The 14,778-nt window shown below is 50.8% G+C and overlaps 1 pseudogene; it reads left to right on the forward strand.

Annotated features, from left to right (window-relative positions):
* The first annotated feature begins 4,725 nt into the window (after nucleotides 1–4,725).
* LOC130323315 (protein mono-ADP-ribosyltransferase PARP12-like) lies at nucleotides 4,726–13,231 on the forward strand (annotated as a pseudogene).
* The last annotated feature ends 1,547 nt before the right edge of the window (nucleotides 13,232–14,778 follow it).

Here is a 14,778-nt window from a genome sequence, read left to right on the forward strand (position 1 = left end):
GCCCTATTTACCTTATAATGGCGAGGAACTACCTACCAACCCCCTAATTCACCTACCTACCTACTCGTACTGTGTGACTAAAAGTCTTCATGGCGACCTCAGCTGGATGAAAAAGACAGGAAAAATGAATGACTCTGATGACAGAAGACGCCCCCTGCAGCCACTGGCTATAACTGCATTGTAATCTCTTACAGTGGGGGAAAAAGTATTTTGTCAGCCCCCTTATAAAGATGAGGCTGTAATTATCATCATAGGTTATAACCTCAACTATGAGACACAGAATGAGAAAAAATCCATAAAATCACATTGTCTGATTTTTAAAGAATTTATTTGCAAATTATGGAGGAAAATAAGTATTTGGTCACCTACAAATAAGCAAGATTTCTGTCTCTCACAGACCTGTAACTTCTTCTATAAGAGTCTCCTCTGTCCTCCACTCGTTACCTGTATTAATGGCTCCTGTTTGAACTTGTTATCAGTATAAAAGACACCTGTCCACAACCTCAAACAGTCACACTCCAAACTCCATTATGTCCAAGACCAAAGAGCTGTCGAAGGACACCAGAAACTAAATTGTAGACCTGCACCAGGCTGGGAAGACTGAATCTGTAATAGGCAAGCAGCTTGGTGTGAAGAAATCAACTGTGGGAGCAATTATTAGAAAATGGAAGACATACAAGACCACTGATAATCTCCCTCCATCTGGGGCTCCACGCAAGATCTCACCCCGTGGTGTCAAAATGATCACAAGAACAGTGAGCAAAAATCCCAGAACCACACGGGGGACCTAGTGAATGATCTGCAGAGAACTGAGACCAAAGTAACAAACGTGTCCCCCTGCTTAAGACAGTACATGTCCAGGCCCGTCTGAAGTTTTCTAGAGAGCATTTGGATGATCCAGAAGAGGATTGGGAGAATGTCATATGGTCAGATGAAACCAAAGTAGAACTTTTTGGTAAAAACACAACTCATCGTATTTGGAGGAGAAAGAATGCTGAGTTGCATCCAAAGAACCCCATACCTACTGTGAAGCATGGGGGTGGAAACATCATGCTTTGGGGCTGTTTTTCAGCAAAGGGACCAGGACGACTGATCCGCGTAAAGGAAAGAATGAATGGGGCCATGTATCGTGAGATTTTGAGTGAAAACCTCCTTCCATCAGCAAGGGCATTGAAGATGAAACATGGCTGGGTCTTTCAGCATGACAATGATCCCAAACACATCGCCTGGGCAACGAAGGAGTGGCTTTGTAAGAAGCATTTCAAGGTCCTGGAGTGGCCTAGCCAGTCTCAAGATCTCAACCCCATAGAAAACCTTTGGAGGGAGTTGAAAGTCTGTGTTGCCCAGCGACAGCCCCAAAACATCACTGCTTTAGAGGAGATCTAAATGGAGGAATGGGCCAAAATACCAGCAACAGTGTGTGAGAACCTTGTGAAGACAGAAAACATGTGACCTCTGTCATTACCAACAAAGGGATATAACAAAGTATTGAGAGGAACTTTTGTTATTGACCAAATACATATTTTCCACCATAATTTGCAGATAAATTCTTTAATAATCAGACAATGTGATTTATGGATTTTTCTCATTCTGTCTCATAGTTGAGGTTATAACCTATGATGATAATTACAGCCTCATCTTTATAAGGGGAGAACTTGTATAATTGGGGGCTGACTAAATACTTTTTTGCCCCACTGTATATGCTCAGCAGAGCCGGTGTACAGCTATTATCATCACTATATGTCACTATATGGAGGGGGGGGGGGGGGGGAAGGGGGGGAGTAACAGAGGGTGCAGCACCCCCCCCCCCCCCCCCCCCGATTTTATACACAGCCCCTTATATCCAAGCCCATCATGTGTGATCCTGTCCGCTGACCCAATGTATCTAATCCTATCATGTGTGATCCTGTCCGCTGACCCAATGTATCTAATCCTATCGTGTGATCCTGTCCGCTGACCCAATGTATCTAATCCTATCATGTGTGATCCTGTCCGCTGACCCAATGTATCTAATCCTATCATGTGTGATCCTGTCCGCTGACCCAATGTATCTCAGCCAATCATGTGTGATCCTGTCCGCTGACCCAATGTATCTCAGCCCATCATGTGTGATCCTGTCCGCTGACCCAATGTATCTAATCCTATCATGTGTGATCCTGTCCGCTGACCCAATGTATCTCAGCCAATCATGTGTGATCCTGTCCGCTGACCCAATGTATCTCAGCCAATCATGTGTGATCCTGTCCGCTGACCCAATGTATCTCAGCCCATCATGTGTGATCCTGTCCGCTGACCCAATGTATCTAATCCTATCATGTGTGATCCTGTCCGCTGACCCAATGTATCTCAGCCCATCATGTGTGATCCTGTCCGCTGACCCAATGTATCTAATCCTATCATGTGTGATCCTGTCCGCTGACCCAATGTATCTAATCCTATCATGTGTGATCCTGTCCGCTGACCCAATGTATCTCAGCCAATCATGTGTGATCCTGTCTGCTGACCCAATGTATCTCAGCCCATCATGTGTGATCCTGTCCGCTGACCCAATGTATCTCAGCCCATCATGTGTGATCCTGTCTGCTGACCCAATGTATCTCAGCCCATCATGTGTGATCCTGTCCGCTGACCCAATGTATCTCAGCCCATCATGTGTGATCCTGTCTGTTGATCCAATGTATCTCAGCCCATCATGTGTGATACTGTTTTTTGAGCAGTGTATCTAATCCTATCATATGTGATTCTGTCCCTGCTAAATGGTGTGTCCTCGGTGAGTCCAATATGGGGAAACTTGTCACTGTTATGGGGGCAACTCTGTCTGTCCAGGGGCACCTGTCAGTTATGGCCGCACCTAGGGCTGTAATGGGGGCACTAGGGTTGTTATGGGGACCTGTGTCTGTTATGTGGGCATCTGGAGCTGTTATGGGGGCCCGGCCTCTTTTTTGGGGGTCTTGTGTCTGTCATGAGGGTCCTTTGTGCTATGGGAGCAGCTGGGGCTGTTATAGGGCACTGTGACTGTTATGGGGGCCCCAGTATGGTATCAGGGCCACTGTGTCTCTTATAGGGGCAATGGGACATTCATTGGAGTGCCTGTGTCAGTTTTGGGGTCCCTGTGTCTGCTATGGGGGGGGGGGGCTGTTTGTAGTGAGGTCCCTGTCTGCTATAGGGGCCCTTGTCTCTGTAATAGGGGCCTTGTGCATATTAAGGGGACCCTGTATATTGTTATGGAGACCCCTGTATATTGTTATGGAGACCCCTGTGTATGTTATGGAGACCCCTGTATCTTGTTATGGAGACCCCTGTGTATGTTATGGAGACCCCTGTATCTTGTTATGGAGACCCCTGTATATTGTTATGGAGACCCCTGTATATTGTTATGGAGACCCCTGTGTATGTTATGGAGACCCCTGTATATTGTTATGGAGACCCCTGTGTATGTTGTGGAGACCCCTGTATATTGTTATGGAGACCCCTGTATATTGTTATGGAGACCCCTGTATCTTGTTATGGAGACCCCTGTATATTGTTATGGAGACCCCTGTGTATGTTGTGGAGACCCCTGTATATTGTTATGGAGACCCCTGTATATTGTTATGGAGACCCCTGTATATTGTTATGGAGACCCCTGTGTATGTTGTGGAGACCCCTGTATATTGTTATGGAGACCCCTGTATATTGTTATGGAGACCCCTGTGTATGTTGTGGAGACCCCTGTATATTGTTATGGAGACCCCTGTATATTGTTATGGAGACCCCTGTATCTTGTTATGGAGACCCCTGTATATTGTTATGGAGACCCCTGTATATTGTTATGGAGACCCCTGTGTATGTTGTGGAGACCCCTGTATATTGTTATGGAGACCCCTGTATATTGTTATGGAGACCCCTGTGTATGTTGTGGAGACCCCTGTGTATGTTGTGGAGACCCCTGTATATTGTTATGGAGACCCCTGTATATTGTTATGGATACCCCTGTATCTTGTTATGGAGACCCCTGTATATTGTTATGGAGACCCCTGTATATTGTTATGGAGACCCCTGTATATTGTTATGGAGACCCCTGTGTATGTTGTGGAGACCCCTGTATATTGTTATGGAGACCCCTGTATATTGTTATGGAGACCCCTGTATATTGTTATGGAGACCCCTGTATCTTGTTATGGAGACCCCTGTATCTTGTTATGGAGACCCCTGTATATTGTTATGGAGACCCCTGTATCTTGTTATGGAGACCCCTGTGTATGTTATGGAGACCCCTGTGTATGTTATGGAGACCCCTGTATCTTGTTATGGAGACCCCTGTGTATGTTATGGAGACCCCTGTATATTATTATGGAGACCCCTGTATTTTGTTATGGAGACCCCTGTATCTTGTTATGGAGACCCCTGTATCTTATTATGGAGACCCCTTTATCTTGTTATGGAGACCCCTGTGTATGTTATGGAGACCCCTGTATATTGTTATGGAGACCCCTGTATCTTGTTATGGAGACCCCTGTATCTTATTATGGAGACCCCTTTATCTTGTTATGGAGACCCCTGTGTATGTTATGGAGACCCCTGTATCTTGTTATGGAGACCCCTGTGTATGTTATGGAGACCCCTGTATCTTATCAGGCGAGGGTGACGCATGCGCAGTGGCAGAGTGGCGGGTGCTGAGGGATTGTTCCGAGGTTTCAGTTTCGTTTCTTCATAATTCCTTGATTCTGTATCCTGGTGACGGCGGAGGGGGGCGGGGCGGGGTCCCGGGAGCAGACTCACCGGGCAGAACAGCACACCGGAGCTACTCTGGATCAGCCGATCATCTGTGACGGATGCGACAGTCAGATCGGTTTGAGGAGAGGATTTTGGGGTGCTTCCCTCTGTGACCCCAGATTCGGGGGTCAGGGGTGATAAATCTCAGGGTTTAGGGTCCGGATCCCATGTTTTAAGGGGTTTTAGTTTTGGGGGGCTCATTATTATGGTTGTGGCCCCTGTTTTATAGATTTGGAGGGTTTTAGGTACAAATAACACATTTTAGGGGTCACATTTATTTATCAGGGGCCCGGTCTGTATCACATAGCTGCCATAGATTACAGGTTAGGGGCCCCAAGATGGCCGACACTCTGTGCCTACGACTCTGCAAAGTGCTGTGCTCCAATGGGGGTGCTATGGAGCAGGGGCAGTTGGCCCGGGCCCTCAGGTTGGCCCCTGAGAAGATGTCCTGCCTGATTGAGGAGGAGGAGGGGCGGAGCTTAGTGATAAGGAGGCGGGATGAGGATCGGGTGGTGGTGTATGTCAGTCCCCTGAGGATCTGCACCAACCGCAACCAGGACTGCGCCGGAGACTGCGGGCAACTCCATCTCTGCCGATACTTCATCCTGGGCAGCTGCAACCGGTGAGAGCGGAGGAGCGAATAATCCATAGAATGTGGGGCAGAGGGTCCGGGGGTAATACTAGTCACCGACAGAGGGTCCGGGGGTAATACTAGTCACCGACAGAGGGTCCGGGGGTAATACTAGTCACCGATAGAGAGTACGGGGGTAATACTAGTCACCGGCAGAGGGTCCGGGGGTAATACTAGTCACCGACAGAGGGTCCGGGGGTAATACTAGTCACCGGCAGAGGGTTCGGGGGTAATACTAGTCACTGACAGAGGGTCCGGGGTAATACTAGTCACCGACAGAGAGTCCGGGGGTAATACTAGTCACCGACAGAGGGTCCGGGGGTAATACTAGTCACCGACAGAGGGTCCGGGGGTAATACTAGTCACCGACAGAGGGTCCGGGGGTAATACTAGTCACCGACAGAGGGTCCGGGGGTAATACTAGTCACCGACAGAGGGTCCAGGGGTAATACTAGTCACCGGCAGAGGGTCCGGGGGTAATACTAGTCACCGACAGAGGGTCCGGGGGTAATCCTAATGACTGATAGAGGGTCCGGGGGTAATACTAGTCACTGACAGAGGGTCCGGGGGTAATACTAGTCACCGGCAGAGGGTCCGGGGGTAATACTAGTCACCGACAGAGGGTCCGGGGGTAATACTAGTCACCGGCAGAGGGTCCGGGGGTAATACTAGTCACCGACAGAGGGTCCGGGGGTAATACTAGTCACCGGCAGAGGGTCCGGGGGTAATACTAGTCACCGACAGAGGGTCCGGGGGTAATCCTAATGACTGATAGAGGGTCCGGGGGTAATACTAGTCACCGACAGAGGGTCCGGGGGTAATACTAGTCACCGGCAGAGGGTCCGGGGGTAATACTAGTCACCGACAGAGGGTCCGGGGGCAATACTAGTCACTGATAGAGGGTCCGGGGGTAATACTAGTCACCGACAGAGGGTCCGGGGGTAATACTAATGACTGATAGAGGGTCCAGGGGGTAATACTAATGACTGATAGAGGGTCCGGGGGTAATACTAATGACTGATAGAGGGTCCGGGGGTAATACTAATGACTGATAGAGGGTCCAGGGGTAAAACTAGTCACTGATAGAGGGTCCAGGGGGTAATACTAATGACTGATAGAGGGTCCGGGGGTAATACTAATGACTGATAGAGGGTCCGGGGGTAATACTAATGACTGATAGAGGGTCCAGGGGTAAAACTAGTCACCGACAGAGGGTCCGGGGGTAATACTAGTCACCGACAGAGGGTCCGGGGGTAATCCTCATGACTGATAGAGGGTCCGGGGGTAATACTAGTCACTGATGGAGGGTCCAGGGGGTAATACTAGTCACCGAAAGAGGGTCCGGGGGTAATACTAATGACTGATAGAGGGTCCAGGGGGTAATACTAGTCACTGATGTAGGGTCCAGGGGTAAGACCTATCACTGATGGGGGTCCGGGGGGTAATACTAGTCACTGATGGGGGTCCGGTGGTAATACTAGTCACTGATGGGGGTCCAGGGGTAATACTAGTCACTGATGGGGGTCCAGGGGTAATACTAGTCACTGATGGGGGTCCAGGGGTAATACCAGTCACTGATGGGGGTCCAGGGGTAATACTAGTCACTGATGGGGGTCCAGGGGTAATACTAGTCACTGATGGGGGTCCGGGGGTAATACTAGTCACTGACGGGGGTCCAGGGGTAATACTAGTCACTGATGGGGGTCCGGGGGTAATACTAGTCACTGACGGGGGTCCAGGGGTAATACTAGTCACTGACGGGGGTCCAGGGGTAATACTAGTCACTGACGGGGGTCCAGGGGTAATACTAGTCACTGATGGGGGTCCAGGGGTAATACTAGTCACTGATGGGGGTCCAGGGGTAATACTAGTCACTGATGGGGGTCCAGGGGTAATACTAGTCACTGACGGGGGTCCAGGGGTAATACTAGTCACTGATGGGGGTCCAGGGGTAATACTAGTCACTGATGGGGGTCCGGGGGTAATACTAGTCACTGACGGGGGTCCAGGGGTAATACTAGTCACTGATGGGGGTCCGGGGGTAATACTAGTCACTGACGGGGGTCCAGGGGTAATACTAGTCACTGACGGGGGTCCAGGGGTAATACTAGTCACTGATGGGGGTCCAGGGGTAATACTAGTCACTGATGGGGGTCCGGGGGTAATACTAGTCACTGACGGGGGTCCAGGGGTAATACTAGTCACTGATGGGGGTCCGGGGGTAATACTAGTCACTGACGGGGGTCCAGGGGTAATACTAGTCACTGATGGGGTTCCGGGGGTAATACTAGTCACTGACGGGGGTCCAGGGGTAATACTAGTCACTGACGGGGGTCCAGGGGTAATACTAGTCACTGACGGGGGTCCGGGGGTAATACTAGTCACTGACGGGGGTCCGGGGGTAATACTAGTCACTGATGGGGGTCCAGGGGTAATACTAGTCACTGACGGGGGTCCAGGGGTAATACTAGTCACTGATGGGGTTCCGGGGGTAATACTAGTCACTGACGGGGGTCCGGGGGTAAAACTAGTCACTGACGGGGGTCCAGGGGTAATACTAGTCACTGATGGGGTTCCGGGGGTAATACTAGTCACTGACGGGGGTCCAGGGGTAATACTAGTCACTGACGGGGGTCCAGGGGTAATACTAGTCACTGACGGGGGTCCGGGGGTAATACTAGTCACTGACGGGGGTCCAGGGGTAATACTAGTCACTGACGGGGGTCCGGGGGTAATACTTCTCCATCTCTTCTCTTTCAGGCCGCGTTGTAAGTTTTCTCACTCCATCGATGGCGTGCAGGTGGCCGGGATCCTCAAGAAGCATCACCTGACCGGCGTGTCCATACCGGAGCTGCGGCATCTACTGCTACAGAACGACCCCGGCCTCCTGCCAGATGTATGTACCGGGATAATACTGTGGGGTCCTTGTTCTATCTGCTCCTGGGGGTCCCTACAGCTCCCCCTGGGTGGTCACCCGACTCTTCAGCCTTTGGCTGTCCAGGCATGCTGGGAGTTATAGTTTTGCAACAGCTGGAGGCACCCTGGTTTGGATCCACTGATCCAATCAACCAGCTGTGGATCCCTAGAGGTTTCCTCCGCTGGGGGTCTTCCACTAGGTTGTTCTATGTGATTATGTTGGTGGTCCTGGTGAATATGTCGGTGGTTTTGGTGATGATGTCGGTGGTCTAGGTGATGATGTCATTGGTCTTGATGATGATGTCGGTGTTCTTGATGATGTCGGTGGTCTTGGGGATTATGGCGGTGGTCTTGATGATGATGTCGGTGGTCTTGGTGATGATGTCAGTGGTCTTAGTGATTATGTCAGGGGTTTTGGTGATTATGTCGGTGGTTTTGGTGATTATGTCGGTGGTCTTGGTGATGATGTGGGTGGTCTTGGGGATTATGTCGATGTTCTTGGTGATTATGTCGGTGGTCTTGGTGATTATGTCGGTGGTCTTGGTGATGATGTGGGTGGTCTTGGGGATTATGTGATGTTCTTGGTGATTATGTCGGTGGTCTTGGTGATGATGTGGGTGGTCTTGGGGATTATGTCGATGTTCTTGGTGATTATGTCGGTGGTCTTGGTGATTATGTCGGTGGTCTTGGTGATGATGTGCGTGGTCTTGGTGATTATGTCGGTGGTCTTGGTGATTATATCGGAGGTCTTGGTGATGATGTCGGTGGTCTTGGGGATTATGTTGATGTTCTTGGTGATTATGTCGGTGGTTTTGGTGATTATGTCGGTGGTCTTGGTGATGATGTGGGTGGTCTTGGTGACGATGTGGGTGGTCTTGGGGATTATGTCGATGTTCTTGGTGATTATATCGGTGGTCTTGGTGATAATGTCGGTGGTCTTGGGGATTATGTCGATGTTCTTGGTGATTATATCGGTGGTCTTGGTGATTATGTCGATGTTCTTGGTGATAATGTCGGTGGTCTTGGGGATTATGTCGATGTTCTTGGTGATTATGACGATGTTCTTGGTGATGATGTTGTGGTCTTGGGGATTATGTCGTTGGTCTTGCTGATCATGTCGGTGGTTTTGGTGATGATGTCGGTGGTTTTGGTGATGATGTGGGTGGTTTTGGTGATGATGTGGGTGGTCTTGGTGACGATGTGGGTGGTCTTGGGGATTATGTCGATGTTCTTGGTGATTATATCGGTGGTCTTGGTGATAATGTCGGTGGTCTTGGTGATAATGTCGATGTTCTTGGTGATTATGTCGGTGGTCTTGGTGATGATGTGGGTGGTTTTGGTGATGATGTGGGTGGTCTTGGTGATGATGTGGGTGGTCTTGGGGATTATGTCGATGTTCGTGGTGATGATGTCGGTGGTCTTGGTGGTCTTTCCAGGCCTGCTCGCACTATAACCGCGGCGATGGTCCTTACGGCTCCTGCACCTTTCAGTCCGGTTGCAATAAGCTCCACGTCTGCCAGCACCTCCTCCAGGGCGACTGCAGGTTCGGGAGCCAATGCAAGAGGTCACATGACCTGTCGGAAGACGACACCAAGCGGAAGATGCAGAAGTGGGGACTGGCCGCCACCCTCCTCCCCGGGATCTTGGAGATTTACCTGAACGCCAACGCCATCAGGAACGGCGGCTCCACCGCGCCGATACCCAACACTAAAGGTACGAGGCCTAGGGGGGTAGTTGTGAAGACGTGATGGACCCCCAGACTGCTGTGTATGACGCCATAATATCACAGGATTAGACAGACATTACTAATCTATTCTCTCCTTCACAGATGAGAGATCGGCATCCCCCCAGAAATCTACTACCCCCAAGAAGTCTACAGCCCCCCAAAAATCTGCATCCCCCCAAAAATCTGCATCCCCCCCACCCATCGAGGAGATCTGCCTATACTTCTTAATAAGCAGCTGCAGTTTTAAAGGTGAGAAACCGTGTCTGACCCCTCCCCCTCCTGTATACTGTATATGACCCCTCCCCCTCCTGTATACTGTATATGACCCCTCCCCCTCCTGTATACTGTATATGACCCCTCCTGTATACTGTATATGACCCCTCCCCATCCTGTATACTGTATATGACCCCTCCCCCTCCTGTATACTGTATATGACCCCTCCCCCTCCTGTATACTGTATATGACCCCTCCCCATCCTGTATACTGTATATGACCCCTCCCCATCCTGTATACTGTATATGACCCCTCCTGTATACTGTATATGACCCCTCCTGTATACTGTATATGACCCCTCCTGTATACTGTATATGACCCCTCCCCCTCCTGTATACTGTATATGACCCCTCCCCCTCCTGTATACTGTATATGACCCCTCCCCCTCCTTTATACTTTATATGACCCCTCCCCCTCCTGTATACTGTATATGACCCCTCCCCCTCCTGTATACTGTATATGACCCCTCCCCCTCCTTTATACTGTATATGACCCCTCCCCCTCCTGTATACTGTATATGACCCCTCCCCCTCCTGTATATTGTATATGACCCCTCCCCCTCCTGTATACTGTATATGACCCCTCCCCCTCCTTTATACTGTATATGACCCCTCCCCCTCCTGTATACTGTATATGACCCCTCCCCCTCCTTTATACTGTATATGACCCCTCCCCCTCCTGTATACTGTATATGACCCCTCCCCCTCCTGTATATTGTATATGACCCCTCCCCCCTCCTGTATACTGTATATGACCCCTCCCCCTCCTTTATACTTTATATGAACCCTCCCCCTCCTGTATACTGTATATGACCCCTCCTTTATGCTCTATATGACCCCTCCCCCTCCTGTATACTGTATATGACCCCTCCCCCTCCTGTATACTGTATATGACCCCTCCCCCTCCTTTATACTGTATATGACCCCTCCCCCTCCTGTATACTGTATATGACCCCTCCCCCTCCTGTATATTGTATATGACCCCTCCCCCTCCTGTATACTGTATATGACCCCTCCCCCTCCTTTATACTGTATATGACCCCTCCCCCTCCTGTATACTGTATATGACCCCTCCCCCTCCTTTATACTGTATATGACCCCTCCCCCTCCTGTATACTGTATATGACCCCTCCCCCTCCTGTATATTGTATATGACCCCTCCCCCCTCCTGTATACTGTATATGACCCCTCCCCCTCCTTTATACTTTATATGAACCCTCCCCCTCCTGTATACTGTATATGACCCCCTCCTTTATGCTCTATATGACCCCTCCCCCTCCTGTATACTGTATATGACCCCTCCCCCTCCTGTATACTGTATATGACCCCTCCCCCCTCCTGTATACTGTATATGACCCCTCCCCCTCCTTTATACTGTATATGACTCCTCCCCCTCCTGTATACTGTATATGACCCCTCCCCCTCCTGTATACTGTATATGACCCCTCCCCCTCCTGTATACTGTATATGACCCCTCCCCCTCCTGTATACTGTATATGACCCCTCCCCCTCCTGTATACTGTATATGACCCCTCCCCCTCCTGTATATTGTATATGACCCCTCCCCCTCCTGTATATTGTATATGACCCCTCCCCCTCCTGTATACTGTATATGACCCCTCCCCCTCCTGTATATTGTATATGACCCCTCCCCCTCCTTTATACTTTATATGAACCCCTCCCCCTCCTTTTATACTGTATATGACCCCTCCCCCTCCTGTATACTGTATATGACCCCTCCCCCTCCTGTATACTGTATATGACCCCCCCTCCTGTATACTGTATATGACCCCTCCCCCTCCTGTATATTGTATATGACCCCTCCCCCTCCTTTATACTTTATATGACCCCTCCCCCTCCTTTATACTGTATATGACCCCTCCCCCTCCTGTATACTGTATATGACCCCTCCCCCTCCTTTATACTGTATATGACCCCTCCTTTATACTGTATATGACCCCTCCCCCTCCTGTATACTGTATATGACCCCTCCCCCTCCTTTATGCTGTATATGACCCCTCCCCCTCCTGTATACTGTATATGACCCCTCCCCCTCCTCTATACTGTATATGACCCCTCCCCGTATACTGTATATGACCTCTCCCCGTATACTGTATATGACCCCTCCCCGTATACTGTATATGACCCCTCCCCGTATACTGTATATGACCCCTCCCCGTATACTGTATATGACCCCTCCCCGTATACTGTATATGTCCCCCTCCCCTGTATACTGTATATGACCCCTCCCTGTATACTGTATATGACCCCTCCCTGTATACTGTATATGACCCCTCCCCGTATACTGTATATGACCCCTCCCCTGTATACTGTATATGACCCCTCCCTGTATACTGTATATGACCCCTCCCCCGTATACTGTATATGACCCCTCCCTGTATTCTCTATATGACCCCTCCCTGTATACTGTATATGACCCCTCCACCGTATACTGTATATGACCCCTCCCTGTATTCTCTATATGACCCCTCCCCGTATACTGTATATGACCCCTCCCTGTATACTGTATATGGACGTCTTCCTTATATCCCCTCTCAGAGCGCTGTGTGCGGGATCACTATCACCTCCCGTACCGTTGGCAGGTCTGTACCGATGGCGTCTGGACGGATTTAGCAGACATGGAGCGCACTGAGCGGGCGTACTGTGACCCCAACTCCAGGTACAGACAGGATCCTACACACGACCCTGTGACCCCCGACCCCCCCTCACGGATTTCCTTCTCTTATAGGATCGCTTTGGTGGACTTTGACGCCATGACTTATCGGTCCCTAAAAATCCGGCGTCTTTCCACCCCGTCCCTCCACGTCCAAACCGCCGCACTTCATCCTGACCACGGACTGGATCTGGTACTGGAAGGATGAATACGACAAGTGGGTGGAGTACGGAAGGAGGTGAGTGACAGGTGACCGCGACGATGAGTTCTGCATCATTACCGCCAAGCAGCGCACTACCAAGCTCCGTACCGGCAAGCACTGCATTACACCGCACTACCCTGCACCATACCACCAGCACTGCATTACACCGCACTCCCCTGCACCATACCACCAAGCACCATACCACCAAGCACTGCATTACACCGCACTCCCCTGCACCATACCACCAAGCACTGCATTACACCGCACTCCCCTGCACCATACCACCAAGCACCGCATTACACCGCACTCCCTGCACCATACCACCAAGCACTGCATTACACCGCACTCCCCTGCACCATACCACCCAAGCACTGCATTACACCGCACTCCCCTGCACATACCACCAAGCACTGCATTACACCGCACTCCCCTGCACCATACCACCAAGCACTGCATTACACCGCACTCCCCTGCACCATACCACCAAGCACCGCATTACACCGCACTCCCCTGCACCATACCACCAAGCACTGCATTACACGCACTCCCCTGCACCATACCACCAAGCACTGCATTACACCGCACTCCCCTGCACCATACCACCAAGCACTGCATTACACCGCACTCCCCTGCACCATACCACCAAGCACTGCATTACACCGCACTCCCCTGCACCGTACCACCAAGCACCGCATTACACCGCACTCCCCTGCACCATACCACCAAGCACTGCATTACACCGCACTCCCCTGCACCATACCACCAAGCACTGCATTACACCGCACTCCCCTGCACCATACCACCAAGCACTGCATTACACCGCACTCCCCTGCACCATACCACCAAGCACTGCATTACACCGCACTACCCTGCACCATACCACCAAGCACTGCATTACACCGCACTCCCCTGCACCATACCACCAAGCACCGCATTACACCGCACTCCCCTGCACCATACCACCAAGCACTGCATTACACCGCACTCCCCTGCACCATACCACCAAGCACTGCATTACACCGCACTCCCCTGCACCATACACCAAGCACTGCATTACACCGCACTCCCCTGCACCATACCACCAGCACCGCATTACACCGCACTCCCCTGCACCATACCACCAAGCACTGCATACACCGCACTCCCCTGCACCATACCACCAAGCACTGCATTACACCGCACTCCCCTGCACCATACCACCAAGCACCGCATTACACCGCACTCCCCTGCACCAGTACCACCAGCACCTGCATTACACCGCACTCCCCTGCACCATACCACCAAGCATCCGCATTACACCGCACTCCCCCTGCACCATACCCACAAGCACTGCATTACACCGCACTCCCCCTGCCACCATACCACCAAGCACTGCATTCGTAGAACTTCCGATGTGGACAGCGCACTCCTGTGTCACCGGACCCCCCGGCCGGCACCGTCCCGGCTTCTCAACCAAATCCCAACACAAACGAATGTCCAGCAATTGTTATGCAGATAAAATCACTTGCGTTATTTAATTCCACAGGACAAACAGGTACAAATAGTCTTTTTGACGCGTTTCGCACTCAGATGCGCTTAGACATAGACACCGCATACCCTGCA

The sequence above is a fragment of the Hyla sarda genome, unplaced genomic scaffold (assembly GCF_029499605.1).
Source record: "Hyla sarda isolate aHylSar1 unplaced genomic scaffold, aHylSar1.hap1 scaffold_2451, whole genome shotgun sequence".
In the NCBI taxonomy this organism is placed as follows: domain Eukaryota; kingdom Metazoa; phylum Chordata; class Amphibia; order Anura; family Hylidae; genus Hyla; species Hyla sarda.